The sequence below is a fragment of the Ursus arctos genome, unplaced genomic scaffold (assembly GCF_023065955.2).
Source record: "Ursus arctos isolate Adak ecotype North America unplaced genomic scaffold, UrsArc2.0 scaffold_8, whole genome shotgun sequence".
NCBI classification, from domain to species: Eukaryota; Metazoa; Chordata; class Mammalia; order Carnivora; family Ursidae; genus Ursus; species Ursus arctos.
The window spans coordinates 29,795,084-29,807,606 of NW_026623100.1; the positions used below are offsets into that span (position 1 = coordinate 29,795,084).

The window sequence follows — 12,523 nt, forward strand, 5'->3', positions numbered from 1 at the left end:
TCTTTATAACCATTGAACAGTTTTCTTAGCAACTGACTAGCTGCCAGAGTCTCCATGGTGCTGGAGGTTGAGAGACAGGAACAGGTTCCCTTTGATAGTTTCCATGCATTGAAAGGTGCAATGAAGTTGGTAAATTCTGTGGTGGAAAGATAAACGATTACAACTGTAGTATTGTTGGTAAGGAAGTGAGGCAGCATAAGTACTTTTCAAATATTTTGCCAAGTGTGCTGAAGCTGGAATGTGGAGACCTGGCAGTACCCCAGCGGACTTAAGAATTACAGGGCTTTGGAAATTTCCTTCAAATACCAAGAGATAAATTTGGAACTATGATCAGACAAGGACAACACTCATAGAGATGACAGAAAAAATATACGGATCCTTGGTTGCTTTCTGACCATGTGGAGAACAGCTACCTATCAACCTGGACTGCTCACCCTACTAATGCTGAAAGAGAGAAAAATTCTCTTTTTAAAAAGCCCCTGTACTTTTGAGTCTTAATTATAGCTACTTAGTTTGTCCTGGATATATTGTAAATATATACTCCTAACGTATTTGGGGAGAGAAGACATGAATTCATGAAAATAGTGTATGATAAGTGTGAAGTCAGAGGAAGGAGAATTTGCTTTGGGCTAGAGATGTCATAGAAGTCTTCTGTTTCAGTCAGGGTTCTCTAGAGAAACAGAATCTAATATATATATATATATATATATATATATATATATATATGTTATATGTTATACACATAGAATATAAATTATAAATATATGTATTTGAAAACTTTTAAGGAAATGGCTCATGCAATATGGAGGCTGGCAAGTCTAAAATCCCTAGGGCAGCCTGGCAGGCTGGCAGGCTGGCAACTCAGACAGGAGTTAATGGTACAGACTTGAGGCAGAATCTCTTCTCCCATAAACTTCAATTTTTACTCTTAAGATCTTCACTGATTAGATGAGGTCTACCTACATTATCTTTACTTAGAGTCAATTGATTATAGATGTTAATCTTATCTACAAACTACCTCCAAAGCAACATCTAGATTAGTATTTGACTGAATAACTCAAAACTACAGCCTAGCCAAGTTGACATGTAAAACAAACAATCAAAACGTCCGGTTTTTGAGCTCAGCCTTGAAGAATCAATGGTGGTACTTGAGCTGAGCCCTGAAGAATCAATAAGATTTCAATGGGCACATGGCTTACATTAGGCTGATTTTTAAAAGCTGGTTATCTGGCCATGTAGTGCTGAAGGTATAATAACTTTCTTCATGAGTATAAACTGCCTAATTTAATCCTTAGCTCCATGGAGAGAGATTATTAAAACCCATAGTCTGGCTCAATCAGTGAGTTAAATGCTGCAGTTCTAAGGGGTCAAGATAATGCAATACTGAATTATGCAGTGACCTGCTGGTTCCACACATGGACACTGGTATGACATTTGCAGAATTGCTTCTGTGATGTTCTGGAAGGACAGAACGTTAGCTCAGTGGAAGATCCTCACACACACACACACACACACACACACACACACACACACACAGAATCTGGTTAACTTTGGAGTTTTGTACATGTCATTCAACAACTTGTATAGCACACCTTCTGGACGAACATCAGTCACAAGATTTTTGTAATTCACGAATCATGAATTTCAAGGATTTGAACTCTTACTGAGAAGCAGAAAAGCCCTCAGTGGAAGCAGATCTCAATTCAAGCAAAGGTGTGTTTTTATTTGAGAGAAATAAGGAATTGATTTGGTTGAAACCAGGGCTGTCTCTGGGTTTACAAAGAGGCAGATCTGTAGAAGGATCCCACCAGGTGGCTCTCCTGCCTGCCTCAAAGTTTCTACCATCTGTTGCAATGTCTCAGCACTGGAGCTTTATTTCCTTTAGTTAAGGCTTAATCACTATTAAAATGTTTTAGACTTTCTGAGAAAAAGGTTTTGATAGAAAGGATTTTGAGACTGCAGGAACTTGAAGATAAAAGGATACAAGGCACTTGACTCTAAAGATAAACCTTGCCAAATTTACTACAAGCCAAACTGTTTATAGTACCTGTTTAGAGAATTTAAGTCCAATTCAGTGTGGAGTATAGATCTCGGATTCATTTGTTCTCAGCCAAAATGTAGACTATACAGGTGGATATAATCCCTGGTAAGAGAGTCTGAATGTAATACTGTGGCCCTTAAAAGACTAACTACTACAGATCTGCATTACTCTTTGTCCCCCATTAAAAAAAAAACCCACAAGATATTTTGATAAAAAATGCAACACCTTTTTCAGATATTGGGTAATAAGAACTGCAGTACTATGATGTCAAAGAGAAGGGAACAAAACAAGATGAACTCTAAAATTGCCCTTTCTTTTGGATACAAACTCTTGGCAGTGGCTCAGGAAAGGGAAACCAAACAGAGCCTGATGGTCTTCCTGAGTTGAGGAGACAGGGATCCTGAATCATGGAGAAAAGGGAGTTTTGCAGAGAAACAGATCGAGAAATCTGCACAGAGGTCCTTTTGAGACTTGGGCTATCAGTCTGTACATACAAAGGGTGAAATTCCCTGGGGCTGGGCAAAGAATTGGGAAAGAACAGTTTCTGGGAAACTGTAAGCCAAATAGTTCCCAAAGCTCAGATAGGATCAAGACTGAATCAGGTTCCCACCAGCCCAAGTGGAAAGACCTTGCTAAATATGTGGGGAGTTTAATAGAGACCCCAGATAGGTCAAATGTTAATAATGAGGCTGAACTTGATCTACAGTTAGGTTACTTTGGACATATCCTAAGAATATCTTCAAAGCAAGCTTGGAAAAGATCAAGCTAGTCTGCAAACAACTCCCTGTCAGAACAAAGTCAAACAATCTTTACAGGAATAAAACAATATCCAGCACTCAGTAATGTGAAACTTAAGTCCAAAATCCAATGAAAAATTACTAGACATTCAAAGGCACAGGGAAAATAACCCATAGCCCAGAGAAAAATCGGTTGATAGAAATAGACTCAGAAATGACAGATGATGGAGTTAGAAGACAAAAACTTAAAAAGAACTATCAGAAATAATATAAATATACTCACTGTTCTCTCTATGGGTCTGAGCAGTATTCTAGATCTCCATTGGCCTGAATAGAGCAACTGCTTCACATTATAACTCTGATTTCGACATGGTTTTCAAAAAAACAAACAGTATGTGTTTCAAATTGCTTAGTAGAGTTGTCCTGCAATATTGCAAGGAGAGTTCCAAGATCCATATGATCCCTGCCCTGAATAATTTCTGTTCGATGTCAAAATATACAAAAACCCTGGGTGGTTTAAGAAAGTCCTTCCTGGGATGTGTCAGCTGTTTTGCAGCCGTGTACTTTTCTACTCCATTTCTGTGATGGGGTAATGAACCTGATGTACTGACTATGCAGAAAGATCATTTGAATCCAGTAATGACAGAAAGTAGCTGCCTAGGACGAACAGTAGAAACTATGAAAGAGAAAACCATTTAGAATAGAGTATTTTGATTAAATATTTCAAACAAAAGAAGCCTTTAAAAATAATGCATATCCTTATTTATTATAAAAACAAAACACTATGGAAATACATGTAACTTAGTAGTTCCCAAAGTCAGGGGTGATCTACACTTCCTTTAAATACCCAAATAATAATAATTTGCACCCCCTATCTTACGTAGTGGCATTGAGTCCAGTGGTTTGTTGGGTTCTCTGATCTCAGTGTTTCTGAGAATCCCTGGGAAATGCTGACATCATTCCAAAAGTGTAATTTTTTTATTTTTTTTATTTTTTGTGTGTGATCATTTCAGCTGACTGGCTTGCTCTGGCCTACTTTTTCTCTCTGCAGGCCTCCTCACTATTTAGCATTCAGCTGGACTACTCCTGACATCTTCATCTCAAGTGGATGAGTCTCTTTACCAAAACAAGACTAGGTCTGATCACAAAAGTACAAGACAACAGAAAAAAATCACAATGGTCATGAGAAAAAATAAATAAAACTAGATATAGTGGGCTACATGGTGACCTCCAAAAAGACATGTCCTAATCCCTCGAAACTACGAATGTTACCTTATTTGAAAAAAAAAAATAGATATAATTTTAAGTTAAGAATCACGAGAGGAAGAGCTTATCCTGGATTATTTAGATGGGTCCTAAATGTAACCATATGTACTCTTATAAGGGAAAGGGAGATTAGACTGAAAAACACAGGGGAGACAGACACACAAAGAAGAGGAGGAGGCAACATAAATGTGGAGAAAGAGGTTGGAGCATTGTGGTCACAAGCCAAGGAATACCTACAGCCTCTGGAAGCTGGAAGAGATAAGGTGCTGATTATCCCTTAGAGCCTTAGGAAAGAAGAACTTTTGATTTTGGACTTCTGGCCAACAGAACTGTGAGTGAATACATTTCTGTCATTTCAAGTCATCCAGTTGGTGGCAATGTGATACAGCAGCCACAGAATCTAATATACAAGATACTACTCACTATGGACCCTCGAACTGCCACAGTGTCCCAAAATGACCATGTCCATCCTCAGCCCTTAGTCTGTGGCCACACTGTAGGACCAGCTCACTTCCTCATGGTCTCCTTGGAGTCTTGGACCCCAACTTCTCTTTTATTCTGAAGAATAGAGAAAATCCTTCCATTTTAATAATCCAGCCATTTTAATAATCTCTGTAAAAATGTAACTTTGACCACAACACAGAGAACAGAAGGATTAGAGGAAGGTGAGTACCCAAGAGTGATTGTGTGCAGGGAACATGAAATGCAGACAGAAAATGAGATGAAGGAAAGAAGTGATGAGAGCCTGAAGTTGCTAGAGACCATGTTCCCATCTGCCCTTTATTAACCTACATGGAGATCTGAATGATACCTTAGTAACAGAATCAATTTTTTTAAGTTTAGTAGTTGAGCTTAGTGAGAGTTCTCCACATAAGAATATATTCAAGTACAAATTATTATTGCAAATGTTTTCTTTAAATCACTAGAAAGGACCATTTAACTACATTCATTTGATAAAATTAAATTCCACTTAGTGGGGGAAATCTAAATCTAAAATTAAATTAGGAAACACTATTACAATCTCTCATTCCATTCTTTTAATTCATAGCACTTATCATTTGTAGTTACATATTTGTTTATGTGAAAGTATGTAACAAATCTCCTTAAAACTAAGTGGCTTAAAACAACACACATTTACTATCTCACAGTTTCCATGGGTCAGCTTCTGCGGGTTCTTTGGGCACAGCTTAGCTGAGTCTTCTGCTTCAGGGTCTCTCACAAGACCGTAATTAAGGTGTCAGCTGGGGATGTCATCTCATTTGAAGACTCAACTAAGGAAGATTTACTTCTAAGCTTATTTAACTGGTTGTTGGCAGGATTCACTTTCTCACAGACTGTTGAATTGAGGCCTTAATTCTTTATAAACAGTTGGCTCCTTGCCACATGGGCCTTTCCATAGGGAATCTCCCAACATGGAGAAGCGAAGAGGACAAGAGAGACAGAGCCAGTAAGAAGAGAGTTAGCAAGACAGAACTCACAGTCTTTTGTAATCTAAATATGATATCCTATCACTTTGGTTGTATTCTATTCATAGCAGCAGAAGTAAGTTGCTGAATTCAGCCCAGATTATTGGGGTCATCTTAGAAACCTGCCTAGCGCCATAAGTGTTCAGTTAATGTCTACCCTCCTTACCTCCTCAAATGGACTGTAAACTTTTTTTTTTAAAGATTTTATTTATTTATTTGACGGAGATAGAGATAGCCAGCGAGAGACGGAACACAAGCAGGGGGAGTGGGAGAGGAAGAAGCAGGCTCACAGCAGAGGAGCCTGATGTGGGGCTCGATCCCATAATGCTGGGATCACGCCCTGAGCCGAAGGCAGACGCCCAACCGCTGTGCCACCCAGGCACCCCGGATTGTAAACTTTTTGAAACATCTGTTTGTTCATGACTATTTTCCTAGCACCAAGAAAAATGCATGGCAAAGAGTAGCACTTAATACATGCTTATTGGAATAATAACAGAATGAACATACGTACTGGCTATAATTTATTGATATGTACACAAGAGAAAAGGATAGTTCTGCTATCATTTATGATATGTATTGTTTGAATCATCTTTAGCACACGTTTTCTGTTACATCTTTCTGTTGTCAACCTAGATGCAAGATGCCATGAAAATAAATAGCTACACACTTGTTTTATTTTGAAGTATCTATGAAACAAACAAAATGGTCGGTGAAGTAACAGAGGCCAAATACAATATGGGGCAAATAAATATTGCAGACAGTGAGTACTGTGGGAAAGCTATCACCACGACTCTGTTAATGATTCTCAGTGCCTTGTTAGATCAATAGGACCTTGACAAATGGAAGCTGGTAAGGAGAACTTCCAGGTGGAAAAAAACATCTAGACAAAGATTTAAAGATAAGGGTGTATGTGTTGTGCATGGGGATCCATAGTAGAACGGTAGGTGAGAGAGGAGGGTGCCTTTAGGGAGAACTTGGAAACAGGGCAGGAGGGGAAATACAGAGTCTTAAAATGATGGAATTGTAATGGACCGCAGGGGTCATATAATTTAATCCGTTCACATTAAATGTGGGGAAAGTGAAAATTGACTTGTCCTCTGTGGCACAAGTCAAGAGCAGAGTAAGAAGTATTAGAATACAAAGAGTACACGCTTTAGTGTTAAATAGCTGGATTTGAAACCCAGCTCAGTCACCCATCAGATTGACTGTAGGAAAATAGTTACTTCACTGAACTTTAGTTTTCCCATCTGTGAAGTGATAAGAATAGTTCATACTACTTTAGGTTTTTTTGATGATTTTATTAGATAGTGCTAGGTCTGCCACATGATCTGTATGTGTGTATGTGTGTGCATGCGTGTATATTCATTGACAGGAAACATGAGATCTCTGGATTCAGAGAACAGACAGCTTTATTATTCACAGAGCACTTTTTCACTGGTTCCCCAAGTGCCAAGCCCCACAGGGCAACATGGTAAGAGCCTGATGCTACAATGCATATGCAACAGGGTTGCACCACAGAAGAACCCCCAAATTATTAAACCTGGAGCTTATATAAGGCTTCTGGCATATCTGCCCATTCTCCTATCAAGAGATGAACAGATAGATAACCATATCTTTAGTCTGGAATGTAAGCAAATGTTTCCAGGAGGGAGGGGCAAATGGCTCCAGTGAAAATAAATCTCTGGATCTCTCCAGAGCAATACTTTCTAATTCCCTAGGTATGTTGCCATTAAATCATCCTTTAACGAAGTTTGGTGGTGCTCTTTGTTCAGAAAGCCCACATAGTGTAGAAATGTGAAAATATTCATGGAGAATTGAATCTCAACAGTAGATCCTAATACATGTTAGCTCCCTTCATGAGTCCAAAAACACTGCTATTCACCTTGCTCTAAATGGCTCTAAAACCTTTCCCTGCAAATGCTGTTGTTGAGAGACCAAAGGCTCACTGGCCACTATATGCCCTAAGGCAAACACCCCCTGACTGTTCCATGTTATACTTGCTTCCATCTGGTCATTTTCTCAACAAACTTTTGGCTGCTTTCCTGGGATTCTTTCACACATATAATTTCTGCAGATGAGAGATTCTGGAGAGCATCTTATATGTAGTGAGATAATATTTGTAACGATTAAACAGTATGTTCCCTGTGTCCTGTCTCCTTCCCTCGCCCAACCTTGGCAGCTACACATGGGATCACTACTGGGGGGAGGTTATTATGGAGGAATTAGAGACCAAAGATGCCAAGTTCTTCATAAACTCTGGTCCAGACTTGAAACAAATATTTGGAAACTACATTACCTTATAAAACAAGTTGCACAATGTACACAAGTTACACAACATTCTCCTTCCCTATCTTAGACTAGATATAAATCCCTGGAGGGGAAAGTAAGAGAAAAGAGCAGTAGTGAACATTGGTGTTAGGTCGGCTCCCGGCCTGGCAGAGATTGAGGGAGAGGCAATAAGAAGAAATATAATCCCCTATAAGGTGGCAACTGCATATTACAAACAAGAGATGATTAAACCAACAGAAAAACCAAAAGAAATGGATAAAGGACTACGGGGTGAACGAAGGTGGTTTTAAGATTTTTGAAGGTGGGGTTTATAAGACTTGGTTAGAATCCAGAGTGATTCAGATTTTTAAGTTGGCTCTTGTGAGACTCAAACAGTTGAAGGGGGGATTACAGATTAGTTGAATGTTGTAATGATGGGCTTTTACCTTATATTCTGATAAAAAATATTCGTAACTTCTGCTACTATGGAACAACTAGAACTGGAATGTGTGTGGGTTTTTTTCCACTTTTAGTTTTCTTTCCTTTTTAGTTTTTATTTAAGTTCCAGTTACTTAACATACAATGTAACATACAATGTTTTTTTTTTAAGTGAACTCTGCTCCCAATGTGGAGCTCAAACTCACAACCCCAAGATCAAGAGTCACATTCTCTACCTACTGAGCCAGCCAGATGCCCCTGGAATGTTTTAATTTGTCAACTGATGTTGACTTCATGCATTTGTCATTTTGGTTTTGGGTTTTTTCCCCATATTTTCAATAGAAACCTTTTTTCTTCCTAGTTTGGGAAGTTGGTAGGGCATTTGCCCCTATATCAACACCCACACCATACCTAACCCAAACTGTACTGAGGGTCATTTGAGCATCTGGTAATCCCATTAAGAGATAAAATAAGGTTTCCAGAAATTTGAGATCATTAAATTATTACATTTGGTTATGCATATGTTTGTCTCAACGTCATTTTTAGAATATACAGTTGGAGAAGTCCAGGTGGAATTCCAAGTGAGAAGTAGAGGCTAAAGATTTAGGGTTAGGAATCATCAATATATGTGATCATTGCAACCAAAGTTATATCTATCAGGGTTCTTGGTTACAAACAACAGAAATCAACCCTGGGTACTTTAAACAGGAAAATAATTTATTAGAGATAATAGGTAGCTCACAGAATCTCCAGAAGGATGAGATACCAGGCTTAGAGACTTATGATGAGAAATAATTTCGAAATCGCATTGCGGGGCTGGCCCCTGCCTCTGCAGCTGGTACCACCAACACCGCCACCATGTGCCATTAAACGCTATCATCAAGCTCTGCCACAGCTGCCTCTGAATTCTGGAGATGCTGTTCCCACCTTTGCCAGAAGGGCTCCATGAGAGGCTCCTCTTCCTTCACTGGCTCCCAACTCAGTCAGGTGTGGGTAGAATTGAAATGTTTATGTCCTAAATACAAGACAGCTAGGAATGTGACTCTCAATATGGCCTATATAGTAGAAGGCAGGATTTTTACAGTGGGAAGAAGGTTTAATGTGCAGTATGGCCAAAAGGAATATGAAACATTCACTACAAAAATAGAAACTGAGACTATGAAAGAGATGTGGAAGGAGAAAATAAAATAATTATAGCAAATGTTTACAGAGGACTTACATGTTCAGCACTTAATATATACGAAACTGTTTACTCCTTAGGACAACTCTCTAAAGTGGGAACTACTGGTTTGCAGGTGGGGTGATCCAACACATGCCCAAGGTCACCCAGTAAGGAGTGCTGGCTCCAGAGCTTGTGTTTTTACTATACTGCCTCTCCATGGAGAGGATGAAGATGGAATTCTAGGAAACACAGACATTTAGGGAATAGATAGAAGAAGTGAAATAGATTGAGAAGAAATAAGTGGTCAGAGAGATGGAGGAACCTCAAGGAGAGTGCTCTCTCAGAAGCCCTGGAATAAGAAGATTTCAAGGAATGGTGGTTTTATTGGCTTCCTAGGGCTGCTGTAACAAAGTACCACAAACGGGGGAGCTTAAACAACAATTTATTGTCTCACTTCTGGAGGTTAGAAGTCCGAGATGAACATGTTGGCAGTGTTGGTTCCTTCTGGGCTTGTGAGGAAGAATCTGTTCCATGCCTCTCTTAGAACATCTAGTACTTTGCTGGCAATCTTCGGCATTCCTGGGCTTGTAGATGCACCACCCCTATCTCTGCCTTCACAGGGCATCCTCCCTGTGTCTATTCATACAGTCTTCCCTCTTCGTATGTCTGCTTCCAAATTTCCCCTTTTTATAACACCAGTCATGTTGAATTAGGGGCCCACCCTACTCCAGTATGGTTTCATTTTAAACTAATTACATCTGCAATGACCCCACTTCCAAATAAGATCACATGGTTAAGATACTGGGGGTTAAAATTCCAACATATAAATTCTGGGAGGGGGACACAATTCAACTCATAACAGTGGTAAACTGTACAAATGCTGCTGAAAGCTCAAAAAGGATGAAGACTACTAATAATTTATTGGATTTGGCAACTGGGAGGTTACAGGGATTTGGTGAGACAATTTAGTAGCATGATGCTGGCAGATATAGATTATAAAGATATGGGATAGGGGCTTAGGAAAGGATGCAGAGGAAGTACATACAGACAATTCTCTACATAAGTTTGATGTGATAGGAAAGATAGAGCCCTCTCTATACAGGGAGGCAGAACCCTGTGTAGCCTTTACCAAGGACCCAATGGTATGAATGGAAATTTTATGGTTTGGTGGTGTTATTTCCTACGTGTCCAGCCAAATCTTTAAAAATTGTAATTTAAAGTCAACTGGTTTTGGACAGACATCTGCATAACATGTGGTGGTGTTGCCATAGTGATTGTCACTCTAAGAAATTCAGGGTAGGACATTTACACCAAAGCTTCTGTGTTCCAATATGAAGACATAATTTTAGATACTAAGGACCTTTACATAAATCCCTCCTGAATGTTAATGCTATTTAAATGAGTAATAGAACACTTCAAACACTTTCATTCCTTGAAAATGAAATGCCTTTTTTTCCTCTGTCTGGAGATACTCTTCTAAAATGCAAAAGCTCAAATAACTGCAAATTCAAATAGAGTTTTTGAGCTGTGCAGCAGGAAGGAGTTAGGATTTAGAAGGCTGATTTCAGTGCCTGCTGTGTTTTCATTTCTCTTTGCTAGGGCCAGTTGCTGTATTTCAGAAATAGAGAAGCTCTGAAAGCAAAGATGTGTGACTGGAAACATGGAATTTGTTTCCTATGTATGTTTCAAACTCCAGTTTGAAAGAAATGCTTTATTCCTTTTCAAACTTCCCTATTGTTTCAGTGACTTCATTTCTTGCATGATCCCACAGGACTGAATTTTGTGTTCCTGACTTTAGGATGGAAATAGTTCAGTCCTGTGTGTTAATGCCTGATTCTCCCAGAGTGCGACCACCTGGCTGCCTGGGCCTTTTGAAGTTCCTGCTACAGCCAAGTGGCTCAGCGCTGGGTATTTTCCACTTCCTCCTGTTTCCATTCCGCCACTTTCATCTGCTTTACACTGTGAGAGCCCACGCCGAGCTTTTTGGAACCCTACCATGACTCCTACCCCACACAAACATGTCCACACTTTCCACCTTCCACAGACATTCTCTGCTGGAGAATCAAGGAAATCAACATTGGAATCTTGTCAAATTTCCTACTGATGGAGCCCAACAGAACCACAGAAAAGGGGGCTTAGTCACAATACAGATGCTTTTTGTTAAAACATTTTAGTGAGTTTATTTCATATGATGAGATACTTGACTCAGAAAGAAACCATCTCCAGGAAACATCCATACATGTTTATTAGCATGATGGGCCCCTATCTTGGTTGCAGAGATGATTTCAGGGGTGTAACCATCTGTTAAAACTTAATAAATTGTATACTTTAAATAAGTCTAGCTTATCATATGTCAATTACACCTCCATAGGGCTGTTAAAATGTGTAGGCTCCTGAGCAAACTTGTTCTTCTGGTTTTTTGGGGGCGGTCTCTCACTGACATTGTTATACCTCAGGATTTGTCCAGTGACATTCACACACCCATTTATCCACAATGGGTAAGGCTGGCAATCCACTTGCCCTCTAGGGCAGGACAAAGCTGGCAGAGATGTTGGGGATAAGCAAGCACTTCATATTGCGAACAAACTGACTGGAAAAGCCTGAACAAATAATCCAGTGACTTCTGGCTCAGTAGATGGAACACTGAAGTGATATTTTGTTAACATTTTAACAATAATAGTTGATTGCTTACAGGTTTGGTCACCCCTCCCCACCCCCCGGCCACTTTTCAAGGGGTAGTTAGATCATGTACATCCAGAAGCAGTTCAGAAACTTTCTGGTGTTCTCCCTGTTTTCTTCTTCTCTTCCTCTCTCTCATATTTTTCCCAGGGCTGCATTAAACCTATTTTTCCTCCTTGGATGTCTTTTGCAGGGTAGGGGAGAGAATGAGGAGGTAGAGGGGAAATGTATAAGGACAAGGTCTCTTTATAACCCAGGGAGAAGAGCTTCAGCTATTATTTCACTACCCTCTTTGGGTCTTCAAGTTCTCCAGGCTTCCGTCCTTTAATATTCAAGCAAAGTAACCCAAGCCCCCTGCTGCACAGCTAAAAATCCCAGTACTTCTTGCATGTGTCTTAGGCCTCCGAGGACAGTGTTCACATTCTTTGGACTCTGTCCTAATCCCCACTTTTCTCTACCTGATTAC

General features: G+C 39.6%; 1 protein-coding gene across 5 annotated transcripts in view; it reads right to left on the reverse strand.

The window, feature by feature from the left end:
• Positions 1-3,379, reverse strand: part of WDPCP (WD repeat containing planar cell polarity effector) — a 489,024-nt gene extending 485,645 nt beyond the window's left edge. For 2 of the 5 annotated variants that reach the window (XM_044377805.3, XM_048222488.2), the window contains exon 1: positions 3,062-3,375. The gene's annotated coding sequence lies outside the window, so the exon portion shown is untranslated. Of the gene's footprint in view, positions 1-3,061 lie in introns of all 5 variants that reach the window. The other 3 variants (XM_057309423.1, XM_057309427.1, XM_057309437.1) reach the window with 3 other exon arrangements.
• Between the last annotated feature and the right edge of the window lie 9,144 nt (positions 3,380-12,523).